This window comes from Staurois parvus, unplaced genomic scaffold, assembly GCF_062004578.1.
Source record: "Staurois parvus isolate SC_StPar_1 unplaced genomic scaffold, SC_StPar_1.0 ptg000262l, whole genome shotgun sequence".
In the NCBI taxonomy this organism is placed as follows: domain Eukaryota; kingdom Metazoa; phylum Chordata; class Amphibia; order Anura; family Ranidae; genus Staurois; species Staurois parvus.
The window spans coordinates 3,258,514-3,276,868 of NW_028318058.1; the positions used below are offsets into that span (position 1 = coordinate 3,258,514).

Genomic DNA, 18,355 nt, shown 5'->3' on the forward strand with positions numbered 1-18,355 from the left:
CCCAGTTGCAGAATAGTGCCAAGTTGGTGACGAGGAGGGAGGGGATGATGAGGTCACTGACTGTACTTGGATACCTGAGAGAATAGAGGTGGAAAGTGAGGAGGAGGCACAACTCCAACAAGGCAGGATGTCCTCCAGGGGCAGGAGTAAGGGCAGCCACCCTATTGCATCACACAACAGAGCTCCACAGGTGCAGTGCACTGCTGACTCCCCACTGACTTCCAAAAGTTCATTGGTGTGGACTTTTTTCAACACATGTGCAGCAGACCGCAGCGTTGCTGTTTGCAGTCTCTGTCTGAAGCGGATCAAGTGTGGCCAAAACACCAGGCGTTTGGGCACCACATGTTTGACAAGACATATGACGACCTGCCACGCAGCCCGTTGGTAACAGCACCTGAAAGACCTATATCATAAGAGAGTGCAGACTTCTCCTTGCTCCTCATCTGGGATTTCTATCCTTACTTTACCTCAATCCATCTCAACAGCCTCTTCTTAGAGGGATGATGGTATAGCAACGGGTGCCACAGGTCCTTGCACCAAATCTGCTTGCAGTAAACCACCTATTGAATTCACCAGGCACATTTTGCTACCTCAGTTGCTGAACCATAAAAAAAAATTTCTGTCCCACCCATCCACATGCTCAGCATCTAAATGCTAGAATGGTGTCAGGAAAGGCTTGCCCATTACACAGGTGTAGACTCGTGGCGCACAAATATGCGCATGCGCAGAACAATGATGGACAGGACAGATATGCACGTACTTGGGCATCCAGGCAGACAGATATGCAAACTCTCGCATCCAGGCGCCAAAAGGACTATTTAAACTGGCTGCAGTTAATGTCTCCTTGCCATTTGGTCTTAGCCTCTGCATGTGTATCCTGATCCTTGTGCTTGATTCATGATACTGAACCAATTTGCTCCTGGCTTGTACGCTACCTGCCCTGACCTCTGGCTTGCTTTGGATTACTCTTCTGTCTCCTGCTCTTGTCTGATTGATCCTCTGCTGCTGACCTGGCTTGTGACCTGACTACTCTACCTCCTGCCATCTAAGCCAGATCTGCCGACTGCTACCAACTCAGATCTTCTGACCTCGCATCCTCCACCTTGCTCCATCTTGCTCCCCAGCGATCCATCCATCCAGCTCTATGTGATCTTTCTGCTACTTCTGGCACACCCACTACTGGACTGATCACAGGCACTCATACCTCGCCGTACTTCTGCGGCCACTGTCCCACTATCAGTAGCTCTCGAGCCGGAGCTGTACGGGAGGCTTAAATTGCCACTTCCTTCATTCAAGGTGATAACAATGACTTTGAATGTGGTGAGGTCATCCAGAGAGGGTGGATCTCAGGCTTCACTGCCTCATGCAGTGGTAGAGTTGTGAGAGGCCTGTGAAGACTGCAAGGAATCCGGGGCAGGAGGGTTGGATGATAGTTCCTGGAAGATGAGCATGATCTGCTGTTGTAAAGTGGCTTGGAACTGATAATTCTGCCAAGTAAAAAAAGTCTAAAAGGACAGCCTCAATGATATTGGATCTATTGCTTTTGGAGGATTTGCAGGTAAGGTATAAGAGCTCTTCAGGATTGTTGCTTATAGGTTTCCACAAAGTTGTAAGGGATGGCTTAAAAAGACTATAATGTTCCCGAAGATGGCCATTAGATTGTATTTTATTAATTTCCTTATGAATTCTATCAAATTCAGGGATTTCTGGTGGATTGTCCAGAGTAAGCCTTTAAAAGAGGGCTGTGTTTCAGCCTTGTTCAAATGCAGGTTACCTCTACATGCTCAGTTCTCAATATAGATATACACATGGAGAGGGGCGCTTGACCTGTGCCATAATAAGATGGTGTGTGGAAAGGCAAAAAGTTTGGCTGCTCTCCTACTGAGCTGACCAGTGATGAGAGTTAAAAAACCACAAAACAAGGAGCGCCTAGTCCTGCAACAGCTTGGGGGTGAATACTCCACTCTGAAAGTCCAAGGAACACCAGGCAATATGCAAAAAATGTCACAACATTATTTAAAAAAAAGTCACATAAGCAGCCACATACCATAAAAACGAATTCACAAAATGCATTCCTAAGACTCACAAGCCCTCTGGGTGGAAGATGCCAAAACCGGTGGAACAGGGTGGAAGAATTGACCAGGAAGATGAACTGTGGTGACACCAGCTGCTGGGGGACACCAAACTTCAGCCCACCCTGGCCGGAAGGGATGTCAACAGAGGACCATAAGTGATGCGGGATGAGAGCGGAAGTAGATCTAGGAGGATGCTGTAGTAAGGGTACCAGTAGATGGTGTGTTACCACTGTGAGCAGGGCTGGAATCACCTGGAGCTGGGGCCAATTTTGGAATTTATTATCGATGGTAGCTGGTGTCACTGCAGTTCATCTTCCTGGTCAATTCTTCCACCATGCCCCACTGGGCTTTGGCATCTTCCACCCAGAGGGCTTGTGAGTTTTATGAATGCGTCTTGTGAATTCGTTTATATGGTATGTTGCCGCTTATGTGACTTTTTTTTATAATAAAGCTGTGACATTTTATGCATATTGCCGGGCATTCCTTGGACTTTCAGTGTGGAGTATTTACCCCCAAGTTGTTCCAGGACTAGGCACTCATTGTTTTGTGATTTCTGTTCTCAATATCATCCTACTTATCCTTTAAAGATTGTAAATTCTCTTACAACTCATTTTCTTATGGCTTGTAAAACAGTTGCTACATTATCCATCCTGAAATGAAGAGGTGCAGTGTTCCTGCTAGACATGTGCGTTTCATTTAGTTACAAATCAATTTTTGGATGAAAATTTGATTTTCAGAGATTCTAATGTATACAAATCTCCAAATGGACATAGTAAAGAATATCAATGAATCCCAAAAGAATGTAAAAAAAAAATGAATGAATGCATTCATTTCATTTGGAGGTTATCACCTGATGCAATAGTAGTTCAAGCCCAAGGGGAATCAAATTAAATTTTCAAATTTGTTAGATATTTTCGATTTTGAGTAAATTTGTGATTTAAATTGAATTTGTAATTGTCATAGTTAATCAGTGGAGTTCCACAGTCTAATGCAATTCTTATGTTTGAAATATTTAGGGACTCTAAATTTTGCATTATATTTTTTCAGTTTTCTCTGAAAATATTGAATATTCTTGATACATGAATAATGAATCCACCCAATATTGAAATATACTGTAATCTTCCAAAAAAACTGCAACATTTTTTTAATCCACCCAGACCAACAAATATATGAAACAAACAAAACAAATTGGTTCACCATAATGAATAGTAAAACTAAATTCTTCATTAACTGAAAGCATCTGAATAGGAACTAAACACAAATTTCCAGCATGCACAGGTCTAGTCTCAGCTCTCTACCCTCTTTCAAGAGGTTGGCAGAGCATTTTTTTTTTTTTTGAGACTAGCTATTTCTTCACCCTTACACAGAGCATAGTCTGGTATTAAAGGATGATGTGAGTCTGTGAAATAGGTTGGATGGGATGGGAAAAGGATTTCTCTGTCCACTAAACTGCTGAAGTCCTCTGCCAAGATCCGGAAGTCCTCTTCATCTAGTGGGGTTGGCACCATTTTGGATTTTGCTAGTAGAGTTTGTGTGAGGATTTTTTTTTGTTTGTTTTGTTTGGTAACCCCTGGTTGTCCACTGATGCCTGTCAGGTCACACGTGTAGCTAGGTGGTGTTTTGCTGATTCCAAGAGCACATGATGTGCTTTAAGGCAATTAGTCAGCCCAGATGGTGCAGAGCAGAGGTAATTCATGTCCATTCACTTCCCCGTGTGTATTTGTCCTACTGAAACATTTCATCCAAATTATATCCAATTAGGTAGGATCAAAATCCTCATAATAAACAGATGTTGGCAAATTCTCTTAATCAATTCTGAAACAAACCTTGCCAGGAGAAGCAAGTTTTAAACAGCATTTTCAAAGAGAAAAGTCAACAATGATAGCCTACATTTTTTTAAGTATAGGTTTACTTTACATATACTTTAACCTTTGGTAAAGTTGTCCTTTAATTAATGTCCCACACCAGTAAATGAAGCCCATTTAAGATACTACTTTCCTTACCACCCAAACCAATGACCTTAGCTCAATACAGGTCGGCCAGCTTCTCTTCATATTGTGCATGTGCGCTGTGGCCTCATTTATTCCTATGGGTTCATTTCCCTTACTGAGAAATGAACTATGATTTTCACTTGCCCTCTTAAATAGATTTTTTCCCTATCTTTGCCTCATTGGGGAGATTTATATCCACTTCCTGTTCTATAGACTCAGAAGGAAGTAAGAAAAACTCTCTACAGTAGATAAATGTCATCTTACTGTCACTGGAACAGATGTTCGCAGAGAAAAATTTAATCTCTTCTCCTGTTCCGATGGCAACCCCAAATTTAGTTTTTTCCCTTATTTTAAGTCCTAGTGGTAATGCTTACCATGACCAATTGAAAGAGGGAATCTCCCCAATGAGGACATAGGCAGAAATAAAAAACAGACAAGGTTTCAAAATAGACATGAGTGATTCGTTCTGTTACAAATCAAAATTCGGACATTTGCATGATTAGGAGTTTCTGATGTATCCGAATCTCTGAATCATATTAGTAAGAAATTTCAACTAATCCGAAATAAGTTATAATGAAAACAGCTAATTCATTTGTATTCATTTGTTTCATTCGGATGACATGATGTGATAATTTGGGACTTTTGTTTATGTTTGAAGCATCTGTAATTACATAATGACATAATAAATGATCCAAATTGACTCAGATCCATTGGTTTGTATTCCAGTGAGCGTAATATTCTAATATTCTAGTTCTAATAAGATTATTTTTGTATTGGGGTTGAACTTGAGAGATCATTTGTTTAATTTGTATGTGCGTGGCCCAACAAAGAAAGTCGGTTGAGAATGGGGAAATTAATTCAACTTAATAGCATAACAAATGAATAAGTATTAATTTGGATTAATTTGTTTTATTTGGATGAGAGTCTTTGACTCTTGGATAATCAGCCAATTCTTTTTGCATTAACATTCTTCATTAATATAAAATATGCACTAAATATTAATTGAAAATATATTGCAATAAATACATTAAGTTATATAAGAGCAATAATATGATTCCTACTTATTCTGTTTGGGTTGGATGGAGGTGGATCCATTAGAATCTCTGAGCAATAACAAATGTATCCAAAATTCATTTCATTCCATTCATTACTTTCGGAAGTATGTAACTCCAGTCAATATTATCCAGTCAGCTCATTCCATTTCTCTTTGTGGGTTGGACTAGCAGGGATATGGTCAATCTTCTGAAATAACAGAAAAATAACAGAACTTCTGAAAATAGGAATTGATTCTGAACAACAAATATATACTCTCCCGAAATAACTAATTGTTCCAAAATTTAATCATTCCAACATAACGATTATGACGAAACAAAATGATTTACTTCACAAATGAAACTGAAACTAAACAAAACAAATTTTTCCATCATGCACAACTCTAGTTTTAAATGATCATCATCTGTCCAAAGCTAAAATAAAACTTTTGGCTTTAGAAACATGCTGCATGCAGAGTCCTTCTTTAAAAGTCTTTACACAAACATACAGTATTTATGGAAAAGATTTTTAAAAATGTAATATATGTTGTATATTAATTTTGCAAACATTTTTTACAACAAACTTTACTTCTGGTGCAATGCAATGAAATAATAAAGCAAGTATACATATCAACCAACATATTACTATTAACTTCCTCGTGTTATTCAATGTATTGCTTTCATTCGTTTGCTTTTACTTCTTATTTAGGTTTTCTGAGCGCAGAGAGTGAGCCTACTGTGAAATACTTAACATGTTTGTTAAATAAAACATATATGAACCACAGGATGCACAATTTTCGGAACTGCTCGTATAAGAAGTGCAATTTACATTAAATTGCTATGTGTTAGTTAAATGGCACCTTAGCTTCTGAGCAATTCTTTGAATACTTGTTTCTTTAATTATTATTTAATTTAGTGGTTATGACTGGTTTTCAGTTAGAGAGGGTACTACTGACAAATTCAATTACATGAAAATAGAGGAATTAATGATCCGTGCAAATGATTCATTCCTTACATGATATTTTATCATTTCTACGGAAATTTGTAATGAACATTTAGTTTGTATTAATAAACGCTTACAGTTAAGCCCCATAAAGTACAGTAATTAAAATTGGTTTGTTTATGATATTTGCTAGCAACTACATAACAATATCTCTGTGAAGATTCTTATTTATGCAGGTCATAGTATAGCTAGTAGTAGTCACATTCAACTGGACTTGTTTTGTAATGTTAAGGAAATTTCACAGATTTTTTCCAAGCTACATCCTTAGTTCTAATGAGTGTCCGTCACCCTGACATTGATTAGAAATGTAGGAGTGGCTGGGAGAAGCAAAAATGTCATCGGCATTACAAAACGAGCCCAACTGAAAGGGACAAATCAATATTATCTGTTAATGTACCTATACTCCATATACTCATTATCTTCAGATGCAGGCAGAGGCCCTTTTAACTCCAATTTTTCACAACACCTTGGGTTCCTGGATACAACCAGGAAAGGTAAGCTCCTCAGCTTCCTTCCCTCAGCAGATCAGAAAGGCCACACCAGATGATGCGGAAGTAGCAGGAGAAATAACCTGCAGCCAGATGGACTGCCCTTTGCTGTCACACCCAGAGTGTGGTCAGCCAGGCAGAACCTAATAGCAGGCAGCTGCCCATTAAAACCCAGCTACTGTAGAAAGTCCCTCTCTAATTTCTACCAGAGCACTCTATTCCAGTGGAGTGGCCTATGACATTGGGCCCTAGACCTCTCCAGCTGTTTGCCTGTGTTACCAAAGCTACCCTGAATTTCAACAAAGAATGATGTTTATAAGGATAATTGCAAGTAGCAGTTTGTGTTCTGAACTGTTTTACTGAAGCAGCAACAATGCTATGCAGCCACATGTTATCCTGATTAAGTTACAGTGTGTAAAGAGTGCATGTTTGTGCAGCTCTCTTAATCCGTGGTGTAATATTCTGCATTTTATTTGTCATCTTGAATCTGTTTTGCACTATTGCTTTTAACTTTGCTCCTATTTAGTGTGATGTGTGGGGTGTTGGCTTTCATGTTAGATGTGTTTGTACAGTGAGTCCACAGGAGACAGGAACAATAGTTAAGGTCCTGATAGCCCACTTTTATGAAAAAGAAACAGAAAAGAAATTCCTTACAATATCAGGTTTCCCAAGCAGGGGTTTCAGGTTCACACCAAACAATAATGCTGAGCCACCTAGCTCTTATACATACTCCACTATAATTGCCGTACCTCATTGCATGGGCCCACAGCTGGCCTCTACATATGGTCCTCCAGGCCCTAGGTAGAGGCTCTCCTAATACCCCAGGCACCCTTACTCCCCCAAGACTCACAGATTCCTCTGGCCCCCTGGAATCTCTCCCTACTGTCTCAACTCCCAGACTTGCACATTCTCCCAGACTCATTCAGCTGGCCTGACTCTCTCAGTCCAATAGCCTGGAATCTCTCCCATCTGGAGTGAAGTCTAGCGGATATTGCCTTGGGCTCCAGACAGGAGCCAACACCCCCCCCCCCCCCAGCAACAATTCCTACTCTGCCTCCCTTGAGCTATGCTCAGATTCGCCTTATAATGACCTTGCACACCTATGACCTCACACAGGCTGCAAGAGTCAAGGGAAACCTGGATACTGGATTAAAGGTTCCATCCTGTCCAATGCTCTTTTGAATCTTCAAGCTCCCAGCCCCAGTCCAGAACTACCAAATCAGGAGAAAACATAAAACAATATACTCTCCATTCACAATCAACAAGTCCGAGCATCTCAAACTGCTAGTTTGAGAATCCTATGTCACTTTTGTGGCCATATACATGTTGGCACAGTCTCATACTGTCACATTAGTAAACTGCCACTTACAGTTACTCCCTGTCAGATCATTTGGCTATTTGGTTAAATAACTGCATTACAACAAAATTTTCTATTTCCCTTCACATTTTCACTATTAGTAATGATTATAAAATCAGAGGAGTATAAAATGAAATGGCTAAATCTAGCAATATTTCATGTGGTGTGTACACACAGAATATAGTATGTAGATATACAGTATATGTAATAAAAAAATCCAGAGCGCTAATTTACTAAACTGAACTGGGCAAATTTTTTTTTTAAATGCTTACTTAGTGTGGCAGATAAGCTTTATTTATTATCCGATTGTGAGCAAGGGAAACAAAAATAATGTATATATATTTTTGATGATCGATGTGAACACATATTTACCATTTCGTGACCAGAGGTTTTTGAAGCTTAGATACTCAGAAAAAGTTCAGTCAGTATGGATCAGTTAACTTGACAATAACAATATGACAAATTTGCCAGTTTAGCATCAGGCCGGAGAACTAAAAACACACAAAAGCTGCAAGCTTAAGTAATGTTCTCACAGAAAGAGAATTTTTTCATGTGGACATATTGCAGTCACAAAGGGGTTAACTAGGAGAATTAAAATTCTCAGATTCTTTGGTAAATTAACTCCTATAGACAAGGGTATTTTAAGCAATTTATATATAGTATATACTGTATATATCTCATATACTGTAAGTTTCAGTACTATAACAGTGATCTATTATCTATTGCTACAGATTATTTTTATATATTGGGTGTGTTAAATAGTTTTTAAATACACTATCAAAAGGCATTTGTAATTATTTTTAATTGAAAGGTAAAATGAATGAAATAAAGTATTTCTAATAATAATAATAATGATAATAAAGTAATTCTAAGCCCTCACTCCTAAACACATTATTCACACAAGGTAGACTTATTTGTACGTATATATCTTAAATGTAGAATATTACATTTTAAAACCAAGAAGCAAAGTTAGAAATGAAAGGCTTTGCTTTAAGTAGCACTGAACAAACCCAGGACATAGATGCAATTTATTTTCTCGTGTCTTTTATATTCTAGCTATTATAGTTCAAATTTCTACTTCAGTGATTCTGTGGCCTGAAATATACACAATGATGTTTGTTAAAATTGAGCTTTTGTGCTGACCACCTAGAAAGAAATTTCCTTCCTTGAGAGCACTGGCCCTGCACAGAGGCAGTCAAGTTTCTGCATGGCTTGTGCTAGACAATGTTGTACAATTAGTTTGTCGCTCAGCACTGTTGCACATGTGCAACCTCAAAGGGTGAGAGAAAATAGGACATGGCTAGGGTCAGTGACAAGTTGCTATGCACAGTAGGTGTGCGGGTAAAAGGGTTGGATTAAAAGCAATAGAAACCATGGGATTTTGTTTCTCCCAGACTCTGTCAAAGCTTTCTCCTGAACTATAGTACATTTCAGCTTCTCTGACAACTAATACTACATAATTATTTCTTGCAAATTTCTTGCAAATAATTTTTGCAAAAATACTAAAATAAATTTTTAAAAGACTATAAGTAAACAAAATACTAGAAGCAATAATATTTGTTAACAATTATTTTGAAGAAGTATACAGGCATTTAAATAAAAATTATGATACAATTAATGGAAAAATATATGTTGTTTGTTATATATATATTTGTATTATCTTTATCTATATGTCTGTAATTGTGATGATGGCACTCTCAGTCTCACCCTGCACAGGGATTTTCCAGCTCAAGGGACAACAATCTAAATGCCAGCAGGCTGAGAGTGTTAACTCCTTGGAGAAACCTTTATATACACAAACAATAGCTGCCACCCTGTTGTATAATGGAAAGCTCACACTGTTCCCAGTATCTTCTGTACCAATTCATTAAGAAGACTGTTACATTTACTAAACCTCCGAACAGGGATATAAGAGAGTTACAATATGGTGGTATTCCACAAAGGCAAAAAAAAAATTCTTTAAGCTCTTGTCTAAAACATTTAGAGAACAGCTTAATGATTTTTCTTGTTCAAACATTTTATTAATTTACAGAGCCAAAAGAACAAACATAAGGCATCTCAAATACATGTAAATGAACAAAACAAAACAAAAAACAGAAAATAAAACAAGCGGGAGGGGGGGGGGGAGATAAAGGAGAACAGGTTGCCTTTCCACAGAAAGGGATTGCAATATGATACACAGTTAATGAGGAATCCTTGAGAACAGTTGAAAGTGTTGCATAACAAGGGAAGGTGAGACATGACAAGCTCTGGGAGGAGAGCAATATTTTCTTGAACTACACGAGGGTTCTGCGTAAGGCAATGGCAAAAGGATTAAGGTAGGAGAGAGAGAGGAGGGGAGGAGAATAGGAAGAATCAGAGGAAGGTACTGAGGAGATGGGGAGGTGTATGACTTCTGGGGCAGAAAGGGTATTCTCAGGACCAGACCAACGTATAATTTAAATGAAAATGGTAGTGCCTTCACAAGGAGGGACTAGATAGTGCTAAGGGAGAAGTAGAGTATCATCAAAGTTCGGCGGAAGAGCTTAATGATTTTTAAATGCCATTAATAATTAATGAAAAGGAAAGAAAATAGTGAAAGATAAATATTTACTTACTATTAGAAAATATGAGCAACAAGTGACAATAAAATAAATGAGATTAACAATGGAAAGTACAAAGTTTGCCTGATCAATGGTTCTGGCAGAGTTCAATTCACTGCAACATAAGTCTGATTCTGACAGTCACTGGCCCTCTGAGAGACTCTTATGCAGGCCATAGATGGGTCGAAAATCGGCCGATTTTTCGGGCGAAAAAAAGAAATCGGCCAATTTTCGCACTGTTAATGGGTTAATTGGTCAGCCATTTTTCTGGATTTTGTCAGATTTTTTTGATCGGTAAAGTTGGAAAAAAATTGGATGATTTTGCCAATCGAACGATTTTTGCGGCAATGATGGGCAAATCGGCCGATTTTTTTTTTACCGATAAAAAAATCTGCTCATGGGCCATGACCTGCAAGAAGAAGCAGAAGAAAAAAAGAAAAAGAAGAAGAGCAGAAGAAAAAGAAGAAGCAGAAGAAAAAGAAGAAGCAGAAGAAAAAGAAGAAGCAGAAGAAAAAGAAGAAGCAGAAGAAAAAGAAGAAGCAGAAGAAAAAGAAGAAGCAGAAGAAAAAGAAAAAAATAAGAAGAGAAAGAAGAAGAAGAGAAAGAAGAAGAAGAAGAGAAAGAAGAGGAGGAAGAAGAAGAAGAAGAGAAAAAAGAGGAAGAAGAAGAAGGGGAAGAAAAAGAAGAAGAAGAGAAAGAAGAGGAAGAAGAAAAGGAGAAGAAGAAGAAGAGAAAGAAGAGGGGGAAGAAGAAGAAGAGAAAGAAGAAGAGGAAGGAGAAGAGAAAGAAGAGGAAGAAGAAAAAGAAGAGGAAGAAGAAGAGAAAGAGGAAGAGAAAGAAGAGAGAAGAAGAGAAAGAAGAGAGAAGAAGAGAAAGAAGAAGAGGAAGAGAAAGAAGAAGAAGAAGGAGAAAGAAGAAGAGAAAGAAGAAGGAGAAAGAAGAAGAAGAGAAAGAAGAAGAAGAAGGAGAAAGAAGAAGAGAAAGAAGAAGAAGAGAAAGAAGAAGAGGAGAAAGAAGAAGAAGAGAAAGAATAAGAAGAGAAAGACGAAGAAGAGGAAGAAGAAGAAGAGAAAGACGAAGAAGAGGAAGAAGAAGAAGAGGAAGAAGAAGAAGAGGAAGAAGAAGAGAAAGAAGGAGAGGAAAAAGAAGAAGAAGAGAAAAAAGAAGAATTCCAGTCCGCTAATATATTTGACATTAAAAAGTATTGCGGTTGCAACAATGTATCTATTTGTATCCGAAAAAACCATCTGTATCCAAAATGGATACAAATAGATACAATGTTGCAACTGCAATACTTTTTAATGTCAAATATAATAGTGGGGCTCTCTGCAGGGACAGAAGTAATTAAATGCAGGCCGTAGACGAGAAGAAAAATTTACTGTTGGTGGTAACGTCGGCCTATTGAACGACCGATTTTTCGTTTTTTTGTTAAAAAACCGGCCGGTTTTCTTCCTGTCTATGGCCTACATTAGGGGTTGATTTACCAAATTTGGAGAGTGAAAAATCAGGTGCAGCTGTGCATGGTAGCCAATCAGCTTCTATCTTCAGCTTGTTCAATTAAGCCTTGACAAAAAACCAGGAAGCTGGTTGGTTTATGTGCAGAGCTGTACCAGATGTTGCACTCTCCTGTTTTAGTAAATAAACCCCTCAGCATATGTGAATAGTTTTGATGGTAAAACTAGAGAACAGGAGCTCTAGATGCAGTTCCTTGAGGAGAGTGGTTACAAAAATATTATAACCAATGAAACGTCTGAGGGGCTGACAAAATATTTTATGATAGTTCAGAAGACACTTCCTACATGCCAGTTTTTCTAACTACATCCATTGTTCCAGATGACCATGTTTTACAGTTGGACCACCAATATATTATTGCACAGAAATAAAATCATTATGTGATAGACACTAAATATGATATACATTGTATGCACACACCATCTAGAGGTAGTCATACATGGCTTGAAATTTGGCCCATAAGCACAATAGCTCACTGGGAGTTATTCCCCCATCCATATTGAATGTGTGAATAGGGGAATCAGGTACATTTTTTTATTCAACAAGAGTCTAGTAAACATCCCAGGTATGTTAAAATTTGAAACACAAAATCATAAATTATAATTTAATAAATAATCATAAAAAATAATAATATAATAATACATTTAATTCAATAATATAATCAAACCAAAAACACTGAAATTTGAAATATAGCGCAAAGTTCGCACATCACTGAGCAAAGTCGCAAAATTGTTTTCAGTGTCTGATGACGAATTTCCCCACAAATCATTATCACTCAATTCTGCAAGTGGTTTTAATTTACTGTCGCTGTTCTCTAGCTGGTCTAAAACTGCTTTTGATCTAAAGGGACGCTTTTTAGACGCCATGGACATTTCTCAGTTTCCAGGCAGAAAGAATGGTAAAAATGCAGGCAGGGCACAGGACAAAGCATTCGGGACAAAATGTATGTGAAATGGTTTGATACAGTAATGTTTTACTATGTGATTTTAGTGTATTTAGTGAATGTCACTTTTTCACATTTTTAAATTTCCTGCCATTCGGTCCCCGTACCTCCTGACATCGCAGGGAACAGAACCCAGAAGACAGATGCCGGATCAGCCGGAGGACATTGCCAGGGACTCTGCAGGAGGGACATCATGAGAGCGCAGGACAAGGTAAGTGAAGAAGAGATCCTGCAGCAATGCTGCAGAGTATTCCCGAGTGTAGCTCGAGGTTACCGCTTGTGGTGCTGAAACTTTACCCCGAGCTACACTCGGGAATACCTCCAGGGAGGTTAAGAAATACAAGCAGCTGACAGTAGTTGTACTTCATACATTCTCAGAACTCTGTGAATTTTGGCATTTTGGGTGTAGCACCACACAGCCACGCAGTTTTCAAATTGTGAAAGTGGGTGAGGGGATAAGTTTCCCTGCCCACTGTCAAAAGGAAGGGGAGATTGGGGGGGGGGTGAGATGGTAGATGCTCAATGGTATACCCTAAATATGGGTGTAACATATTTTGAAATGTGAACTTATCCTTTAAGGGAGTCTAAGAGATTGTCAGAAGGAGGAATATTCTGTTCATGTCATTTATGTAAGAAGAGGGTATGTGAATGGGGAGGGACTGTAATACTGTTGGTAAAGAATATGGGGTGTGCCGTTCATTTTAGGAATAACTCATCTCTCAATTCATGAAAAAATGTCCATGTGCCAGATGGAGAGGTCTTGATTTATTTTCTGCATGGTAGGCAGAGAACTGGACACAAATGTGTTTGCCAGATTGCTAGGAAGTTTTGTACTAAAGCTAAGGCTGCATTTACACTTGAGCGATTTGTATCTTGAAGCTCAAGGCTCCAAAAATGCTCAAACTTAAAAAAGTGAATTGTTCTCTATGGTGCCTGTTCGAACAATCAGGTGTGAACAGGCACCATAGAGAACAATTGATTTTTTTAAGTTTGAGTGTTTTTTGAGCTTCAAACTACAAAGTGCTCAAGGAAGAATGCAGCCTGAGACATTTAGTAGCACATTCAGACTATTAAAATTTGAAAAGTCAGACTTGAAGGGCTCGTTCACAGCATGGTGAAGAGACATCAATTTTTATTCATGAGTACTGCAAAGGCACAATAAAATCAGTTGTTATCTATATGCCCCGTTCACACCACAACACTAGTATCACATGCAGATTTTTTTCTGCGCAGTAATTTACTATGTGTATAAAACTCATTGAAGCTCACATGAACACTGATCAAGTGATGTCACTGCAAGTGAAATCTGCATGTCAGTTTCCCTCAGTTTTTCTGCACATATGGTGTGAATGAGGCCTAAAGTCTGTACTGTTTTGGTTGGATTTGAAACATTTAAGGCTTAGGATATTTGATCATTTATACTGGCAAATAATTATGCCTGCATACTGGGTGGAACATATTCAGTAAAAAAAAAAATTGTTCAGATAAATATGTAGTTTGCCATTTCTGAATGCTGGTTACCTAGTGTGTCAGTTGAACAGAAAAGGCATGAAGCAAATCAGAGTAAGTCTCAAAGTTAAATCTGCATACTTTTTCAGCAATAGCAGTCTATTAATGTCTATCAGCACATAATTAGTTTACAGTCTACTAAAACAAAAACTTTTTGAAAGGTAAAATTCAGATCAGGGCAGCTTGGCAGTTCTATTTTGGATTTAAAAAAAAATTCACATATTGTACATTTGGTTTCATTGCAGATCAAGAGCTCAACAGAATCATTTACAAATTTTGCACTGTCTCTTGCTGTCTGTTATTAATATATAAGTAACATTATTTTGTCAAGTCCATGTAAGGCAAAGTAAGAGGTTAATTTTGCTCTTTTTCTACCCAGAAGTCTATGCATACTCTCTTCCTCTTTTAGGCTTTTGGCATGGTGGAAAGAAAGCCCTTTGCAAATTCCAAGTCTATTTGACAGAGCTTACACAGGACTATGGGCTCCTTATCCAGCCCCATGTGATAGCACTTGAGCAATGACAACGCGCCTAGTGCTGTCACATTGATACTGGAAGCAGAACATATGTTCACCCAAGAGAAGAAGAGAACTATATGAACCTTTTACTTTACCCTGAATGGGAAAAAGAAAGCTTAACTTTAAAACTGTGAAGTTCTTATTTATGAACGGTTTTGTAGTTACTTCAGTCTTGGCTGTAAAGCAGTAGAAATAAAAACAAATGGTTAAAACAATGGTAAAAAATGGTTTCACAAAATGTAATTTTTGTCTCATTTCTCAGAAGGGATAATACAGGTTATTAGACTGAATATGCAATTTTTTATTCAGATATGTTGTATGCATTTTTCTTAATTTACATTTGCATTGTGTTACCTACACTTATCAATCTTAAACACAGTATCTACCAGAAATCAGTTCTACAAAAACCAAACAGTTGGGATAAATACAACAAAGATTACTAATAACATCTGGGAATTGTTCCAAATTAAAATCTCTGTAATTAGTATAATAACATCACAGGAGATAGACTAATTTAATAGCAGCCCTTCTTTCCAAGTTAGCGTCTTTGTAATGCCCCAGCAATTATATTTTTTTTCATTTCACTTCATATTACTTCTAACATTCAAAAGACATTCTAACAGAGAGGAGGAGCCTTCCTTTGTGTCAGCAAAGAATGTGTATTTGTTATCACTTCACTCCCATGGAGTACTGAGTACAGATTATATATATTCCATTCAGGGCAGAGATTTGTTTGGCCAAGTTACTATAATTTTCATACTAATAAATGTATGTACTGCCTTCCTATTCATTTTCCTATAATTGTGGTGTAGTCTCATGTTGTCATTTTTAGATTTCTCATGGACGATGATGGGCAAATGCAATGTGAATTGAAAAAAATGAAAATAGATTAATATAAAGCACAATTTACAGATGCTTGTGAAAGAACATAACATGCTAAGATGGAGACATATAGTCTATGTATATATTATAAGACATGTTATTGCCTTTTAATGTCTATACAGTGATTTCCAATCAGTAGTTTTGAACCAAATTTGGAGCTGAGCTATTTGGAATATGTTCAAGGCAGGTTGCAGTTGCTTGGAACCCAACTGAACACCTGCTGCAGTTGCTCACAAGCATGAAGCCAATCCACTAAATGTTATCTGGGATATTATATATGTTATATGAAGTATTTTATTACATGTGTGTGTCTATAAGATTACAGTAGGAACATCAGACTGTGAAATTCTCTAGCAAAACAGCTTATAAAGGGTTCAGTAGAATCTGTAAAGACAACAAAAATGTTGGTGTTATATAAATTAATAAAATACACATATTTTGGTCATTTATTAACAAATCCACCTAAACATATACTGTACTCAATTCCAACCCAAGCCAAAGCTTGCAAAAGTCTGCCCATAAAATTAAACTATAATCTAAAAAACTTGCGCTAGGAGTAAAAGAAAATTGTGATATGTGTAAATGCTAACAACTGGAGCTGCTGCTCAAGTGTAAAACACTTAACAGATCAAATACATAATTTAACACAGCACACAACAGTACAAACAAACAATAGTGACTTCTAACGTGTCCTCCAGTGTCCAAATAGTGTTTAAACAGTGCAATATTTCCACTACTATAATGAATCTTCCTGTATAAGGTGCTCCTTGCTCTTGTAAATCATGAAGTGCCTTAGTGCTCAAAAACCACAATGTGATTGGTGACCTGTGTCCCTCCTTTATCCGCACTCACCAGACAAGATGGACCCACTGCTATTAAGCATAAGAATCTAGTGGGTTTTTTTCTAGTGAAAGGTATCTTCTCTCTTCCTGGTCTTCAACCTTCTTCCAAATGTGTGTGGTGAACCATTAATATGGAGTATATGGCTATAGATGAATGGCAGTGCTGCTTGCAATAACAAAAATCAGAGGGGAAGAGGGAACTCTCATAGTGTAGTAACTTTATTAAGTTCATTGAGATCAGGGATTAAGATTTCACTTACATAAATTAAAGAATGCATCTACTTTGTAAAAATGTAGAAAAGTAGAAGGCAGAAGCTCCAGCAAATTGCAGGAACGCCACTCGTTCGCATGCGTTCTACCGACCAGATGTGACATCACTATTGTTTGTACTGTTGTATGCTGTTTTATAATATGCATAAAATTAAATTGACTTTTTAATGCTTTAATGCTCTTTCAATCCCTCCGCTACCATGCCTGTGTATGAGGGCTCATTCTAGTAGACTGTTCATCTCTGATGTGACTTCACAGTTAAATGAGCTCGAGCACACTCTTTCAGCATGCAGACCTCTCACTCTTCACTTCACCTCAGTGATTATCAGGAAACTTTTCATTCCGCATTCTTCCTTGTAGCAATATATGCATGCAAGGTTTAGGGTTCATAGGCTGTATATGAAAAATAATAATAAAAATATATTTATGCAATAAAGTTCAAATAACAATAAAACTTTTTTTGTAGTTTTGCATAAAATATGAAAGGTTTAACAAAATTAGTTTGGAATGGGACTTTTAAGACACAGCTATCAGTGCACAGATTATAAAAATCATATAAATTGTATTCAACATATTTCATTAAAATCACATAAAAAGAAGATAAAACATTTAATAGCAATCATGATGCAATTTGGGTGTAAGTTTCCCATGTTCCAATGTGTTTTGAGAAATTCTCTTCTTTAGGGAAACTGAGAAAAAAATATGCACTGAAAATAAACAGAAGCATAGCATTACCACTGACTAAGCATGTAATTAATACATTTTCATATGTAGTAATATACTCACAACCGAATAGATAACTGTTACAGAGACATTACACTGATGGGATGCACCTACACCGCCACACAATAGGACAGCTCCATCAAAACATGACAGTATAATCAACCTGGAAAAGTATAAAAAAAAACGCACGCAGTTTACGAAATTGAGATCGGGGTGTTGTCACAGACTTCCAAAAGGGATATAGTATTATTCTTGTTATTATACAGGATTTATATAGAGCCAACAGTTTGCTCAGCACTTTACAATATAACAGGAGACAATACAGCAACAATACAGTTCAATACAAGAGGGATAGGAGGGCCCTACTCCTTGGAGCTTACAATCTAAGGGAAATATGGTCTACAACAAATGGGGCCTTAATTAATAGGGTCTTTTGTGGGATTGGCCTCATTAATTGTAGACCATATATAATTTTCTCAAACAGATTGTGTTGCAGTCTGAACATACACCTCTAGGGAGTCTGGGAGACCCCCCTTTTGGATTAAACCTGGGCCCTAGATTACTGTTTGAGGACAGGATGTCTCCATTCTCTTGAAACTGCTTCTCTATAATATATATCAAAATATCTTG

General features: G+C 37.6%; 1 long non-coding RNA gene across 1 annotated transcript in view; it reads right to left on the bottom strand.

Annotated features, from left to right (window-relative positions):
• Positions 1–4,955: 4,955 nt before the first annotated feature.
• The window catches only part of LOC149459351 (uncharacterized), a 136,341-nt gene continuing 122,941 nt past the window's right edge, over positions 4,956–18,355 (bottom strand). The window contains exons 2-3 of the long non-coding RNA XR_016313285.1: positions 17,789–17,888; positions 4,956–5,308 (exon numbers count right to left, since the gene is read on the bottom strand). This is a non-coding gene — a long non-coding RNA (uncharacterized LOC149459351). The remainder of the gene's footprint in view (positions 5,309–17,788; positions 17,889–18,355) is intronic.